Genomic DNA, 6,479 nt, shown 5'->3' on the forward strand with positions numbered 1-6,479 from the left:
AGCAGGCGAGAACAGGCTGCAGTGCACCTGGTGAAGGACATGCACACTCTTGACCATCCACTGAATGACCAGCTCCCTCCAAAAAGAGGTAACTGCACCAGCAGGCTCCTGAGAAACAGCCACAAACTGTCCTGTCTAACTGCCCGTACAAACCGCCTGCGAAACGCCACTCTACCCACTGCTATCAGACTGCATAATAACTCCAGCTCTTAAATGGTTTTCCCCAAAACTTTTTTTTTTTAATCACATTTTAATATTTCAATTTCCATCATGAAAAATGTCCTGTAATGTTTCAAGTGTTCTGTATTCTACTTATGTCACGTATTGTGTTATGTATTTAACAGGTAGCCTAGCGGTTAAGAGTGTTGGGCCAGTAACTGAAAGGTCGCTGGTTTGAATCCTGAGCCAACTAGGTCAAAAATCTGTCATTGTGGCCTTGAGCAAGGCAATTAACCCCAATTGGTCCAATAAGTCGCTCTGGATAAGAGCATCTGCTAAATTACAAATATGTAATGAAAAATGATGTTTGTACATGAGTTTGTGCTGGTCAACCTTTTCTCTTGTGCATCAATATAACAAAGTGTTTAAAGTGACATAGTTAGTGTCTATACGGTGCATTCTGAAAGTATTCAGACCCCTTGACTTTTCTACAAGAAAATACGTTGCAGCGTTATTGTAAAATTAATTCAAAATGTATATACAGTATAATCCCTCATCAATCTACACACAATACCACATAATGACAAGCGAAAACAGGTTTAGACATTTTTGCAAATTTATTCGAAATTAAAAACAGATACCTTATTTAAATAAGTATTCCAGATGCTTTTCTATGAATCTCGAAATTTAGCTCAGGTGCATCCTGTTTCCATTGATCTTCCTTGTGATTTTTTCTACAACTTGATTGGAGTCCACCTGAGATCAATTAAATTGATTGGACATGGTTTGGAAAGGCACACACCTGTCTATATAAAGATCCCACAGTTGACAGTGCATGTCAGAGCAAAAACCAAGCCATGAGGTCAAAGGTATTGTCCGTAGAGCTCCGAGACAGGATTGTGTTGAGGCACAGATCTGGGGAAGGGTACCAAACAATGTCTGCAGCATTGAAGGTCCCCAAGAATACAGTGGCCTCCATCATTCTTAAATGGAAGAAGTTTGGAACCACCAAGACTCTTCCTAGAGCTGTCCGCCCGGCCAAACTGAGCAATCGGGGAGAAGGGCCTTGGTCAGGAGGTGACCAAGAACCCGATGATCAATTTGACAGAGCTCCAGAGTTCAGCCCGCTTGGAGTTTGCCAAGAGGCACCTAAAGGACTCTGACCATGAGAAACAAGATTCTCTGTTCTGATGTTACCAAGATTGAACTCTTTGACCTGAATGCCAAGCGTCACGTCTGGAGGAAACCTGGCACCACTACGGTGAAGCATGGATGTTTTTCAGAGGCAGGGACTGGGAGACTAGTCCGGATCAAGGGAATAATGAACGGAGCAAAGTACAGAGAGATCCTTGATGAAAACCTGCTCCAGAGCGCTCAGGACTTCAGACTGGGGCGAAGGTTCACCTGGCCCAGCCAGAGCCCAGACTTGAACCAGATTGAACATCTCTGGAGAGACCAGAAAATAGCTGTGCTGCAACGCTCCCCATCCAACCTGACAGAGCTTGAGAGGATCTGCAGAGAAGAATGGATGAAACTCCCCAAATACAGGTGTGCCAAGCTTGTAGCATCATACCCAAGAAGACTCGATGCTGTAATCGCTGCCAAAGGTGCTTCAAGAAAGTACTGAGGAAAGGGTCTGAATACTTATGTACATTTTATATTTCCCTTTTTTTATTAAGAAATTATGAAAAACTTATGAAAACCTTTATTTTGCTTTGACGTTATGGGGTATTGTGTGTAGATTGATGAGGGGAAAAACTATTTAATCAATTTTAGAATATGGCTGTAACATAATCAAATTTGGGGAAAGTCAAGGGGTCTGAATACTTTCAGAATGCACTGTATATATCCAAGCTATCATTGACTAGGTATTGGCACCCCATGTATATATCCAAGCTACCATTGACTAGGTATTGACACCCCATGTATATAGCCAAGCTACCATTGACTAGGTATTGGCACCCCATGTATATAGCCAAGCTACCATTGACTAGGTATTGGCACCCCATGTATATAGCCAAGCTACCATTGCTCATCGTGTATTAATTCCTTGTGCTACAATCTTTTTCCTATTATTATTATTGTTGTATAGTGTTCTCCATCGTTGGTCAACATTTCACTGTTAGTCTACACCTGTTGTTTACCAAGCATGTGACAATTAAAATGAAATGACTACGTGTTTAGTAAATTGTCTTATAGAATTATACTGAAAAAATATATAAACTTGACATGTAAAGTGTTGGTCCCATGTTTCATGAGCTGAAATAAAAGATCCCAGAAATTTTCAGAACGCACAAAAAGCTTATTGTTCTCAAATTTAGTGCACAAATTTGGTTCCATCTCTATTAGTGAGCATTTCTCCTTTGCCAAGATAAGCAATCCACCTGCGAGTTGTGGCATATCAAGAAGCTGATTAAACAGCATGATCATTACACAGGTGCACTTTGTGCTGGGTACAATAAAAGGCCACTCTGAAATGTGCAGTTTTGTTACACAACACAATGGCACAGATGTCTACATTTTGATCTTCCATATTAGATCTGACAGTATGAATGGTTCTCATGGGCTGAGTGCCTGGAGTGACTACAGTCATACCAAGTTTTCTTTGACCCTGTGATCTCACCAGGACAGAACCACGTGTTCTATCACACTCCAGCCCAGAAGGTGGCAGTGATGTACCTTTAACGTTGGTCTGAACACCACCAATAAACACCATAGAAGAAGAATGCATGCTTAGCAACAACCAAGGGGCCATGCAGTTTTCCACTGTTCCAAAGACTGTCTATTATATGGAACAGATTGGCATGTGACCACTAACAATGTAGACATGTCCTCAAAGATTGGACATGAATATGTGTTGGTCAAACTCTTCTCTGCTCTATCATTAAATACAACAAAACTATGTTTTAAGTGAAAAATATAGTGTTTGAAGCTGGAAAAAAGACTTGAAATGAGCATCACAAAGATACATTTGACCTATGCACTAACAAGCTTTTTCAATATACGCAGCTTTGTCACCAGCTGCAGTACTGTAGCTTTATTAATCTACTGTACTTCAACATGTACTCACATTGGATGGGTTGATTAGGATTCAAACCAGGTCTTAAACCGCTAGCTAGCAATTTACAAGCCACAACACACATGTAAAGTTGCTGTAGAACTGTTTCATGGGGTGTGAAAATATATGTAATCAAAACTACTGGATATCTTTAGAAGGAAAATTGTTCTACAATTTTCTTACACTTTGAAAATGTGGAATGTTTTTTTATCCCTATTAAGATTTAAGCTTGCAAACTGTAAAGAGGTGTGTAGACGTTCACTGTGACTGTATACAGTGGGGGGAAAAAAGTATTTAGTCAGCCACCAATTGTGCAAGTTAGTGCATGTTTGACCTGTGTCATTGCCAACAAAGGGTATATAACAAAGTTTTGAGAAACTTTTGTTATTGACCAAATACTTATTTCCCACCATAATTTGCAAATAAATTCATTAAAAATCCTACAATGTGATTTTCTGGAAAACATTTTCTCAATATGTCTGTCATAGTTGACGTGTACCTATGATGAAAATTACAGGCCTCTCTCATCTTTTTAAGTGGGAGAAGTTGCACAATTGGTGGCTGACTAAATACTTTTTTCCCCCACTGTATACCGCTGCATCATGGGTTCGAATCCTGCCCTATGCTAATTACACAAAACTCTCTATCTTTCCCATTGTCTCTATCCAATAAAATATATATCAATAAGACAACTAGGCTTAGCTTTTAAGTGTTACTTGCTAAAGAATTTCTAAATAAAATGGATTAAAACCCTATGCCATAATCTTCTACCAGGGTAACTGGCACCTCCGAAGTCACTAGCTGAAGTCTTCGCCCTTTTGTTGGTGATTGGTCAACAGTAGGGATTCTTCAATAAAGTCTTTGTTGTCATTAAACTTGAGGAGACTTGTTTTCATGCAGGTTTTTTCATTGAGAAATACTGAACCAAACATCTTAGTTAGATGTAAAATTGCACGACTAAAATATTGGCAAAAACGTCAACATTAAAGACAGATTTCTTGAGTTTTCTGACTATTTTGAGGAAGTGGCTATAGGCCCTTTTCCAGTACATGACACACTGACGTCACAAACAGATGCGTGCGACTCTTGGCGGCAGTAGTCTAGATTTACGTTTTTATTACTTCTAAACAAAATAACTTTTTGGGGTTCTCATACACTTACAATTATGTTTTGATTCTTGCTTGAACAATCGCTATGATTATATTTGGTTGTGATCTTTGCCAAATAACTATTTTGGATGCAGTATTGTTAGCTAGAATGCTAACACTCATTGATATATGCTATAGCAAAAGATAGCCAAATAGCAATTTTACTGGTTGAAGTTTAAGTGTATTTTAAGTATAATGCAGTTGATTTGTGATGAAGACACAAACATTATATTAAGCAGGACATTCATTCGAGCCTTAAAATCCAAAGGTAGTGTGAAATGCACTCATAAGCAACATGTAAATAGAGGCTTATTTTGCTGGTGTTCTATAAGAACTCCCCCTTGTTCTGCCACCTACTTGCACATTGCCCTCTTGCGTGAATGTTAGTAAACCCACAAAGCGGTCTATGGCGTTTCAAAATGGACAAACAGTACTACTGCCACTTTTTTCCAAATGTTTCAAGTGAAGGTATTTTAAGGGGAGTGTGGAAGAACACTCATTCAGTTGGCCTATCCTTCTTAAGAGATGACAAAATACGTTTTCTTTATAAAATAATATTTATTTATAGCACATGGTTAGAGCAAATCCACCTCTGAAGGAACTCTAATCAAAAGGATTGTTCAATCAAATTACAAAATGTACACATTGGTTTCCTCACCCTGTAATAACAATAATAATAATAATAACAATTCCAAAAATGTGCTCGTCAGCAGTAGCGCAGTGGTTGGAATCCAGGCTCTGTCGTAGCCGGCCGTGCCCGGGAGACCCATGGGGCGGCGCACAATTGGCCCAGCGTCGTCCAGGGTAGGGGAGGGGATGGCCGGCAGGGTTGTAGCTCAGATGGTAGAGCAGGGTTGTGGGTTCGATTTCCACGGGGGTCAGTATGAAAAAATAATAATAATGTATGCACTCACTAACTGTAAGTTGCTCTGGATAAGAGCGTCAGCTAAATGACCAAAAATAAATAAAAAAGATGGAGGCCTTTCAGTACAGCAGTGTTCCCCAATCCTGGTCCCAAAGGGGTGGACTTGTTTGTTTTTGCCCTCACATACCTTATTCCATTCAAAGGCTGGAGTTGCTTAGTTGAATCCACTGTGTGAGTGTTAGGGCAAAAACTAAAAAGCTCACCCCTTTGTTTCCCCTGGACCAGGATTGGGAAACACTGTAGTACATTGGAACAAGTGTGTTGATGCAAATTGTATGCAATTATCATTTTCCTCATTTGCATCATCACACTTGTTTCTCTGTACTGAAATCTTGAAAACTTAATTGCTAACATGCAACATTTTTGCCGTTGTATTAACAGTGGACTAATAAACAAAATACAACATTATATCGTTGTTGTTTTTTTACATCCCTTTCATAGCACCTACCACTCCATTAAAGGAGTAGTTCACTATTTTACAACTTGAAGTCCTATATGTAAGGTTTATATACAGGGGACGTGGGTCTGTACTCAAGATTCGAAGGTATGTACTCAGGAGATGAATCTCTGATTTTAGCAGCGCCATTTTTACGCCTTCGCGGCATTGAACTGTGGTTCTTCAATGTTTTCCTGCACCTGTTGAAAAGATAAAACATTTGTGGATCTTTAGAAAATGTCTCCTGTATCTGCGTTTCCATCATGTTGCAATGATTTCTTTGCTAAATGTTTTTTTGTCAAATAAACCTAGGCCAATGGAAAACTGTCTACTGATGCCATCTCTAGATCCTGCAATGCAAACTAGGCTCCACTGTCACAATCAGGACTAGGTGACTATAGGTTTAGAATCAGTGTGGAAGGAGAGAGGCAGGCTGGGTTTGTAATCTGTCAACTCTGGATAGGATCCCAGTCTTAAATAGAAGTCTGAGATCAACTTCCTGGTCCCCTGTGAATGCCACACCCCCTCCCATTGTACCGTATGTATGAACACATTTTGAACAATGGCTGCCTAATATGCTGTGGTCCTTACTAACACAATAGGAAAGGTTGTGGTTTATGTGGGCCATCACATATGAGTACTCAGGTCTTTCACTCTGAGCATTCATATCAATGAAAGGTACATCACTGCCACCATCTGGTGGTTCTGTCCTGGTGAGATCACAGGGTCAAAGAAAACTTGGTATGACTGGAG

The sequence above is a fragment of the Coregonus clupeaformis genome, unplaced genomic scaffold (genome assembly GCF_020615455.1).
Source record: "Coregonus clupeaformis isolate EN_2021a unplaced genomic scaffold, ASM2061545v1 scaf0827, whole genome shotgun sequence".
NCBI lineage: Eukaryota > Metazoa > Chordata > Actinopteri > Salmoniformes > Salmonidae > Coregonus > Coregonus clupeaformis.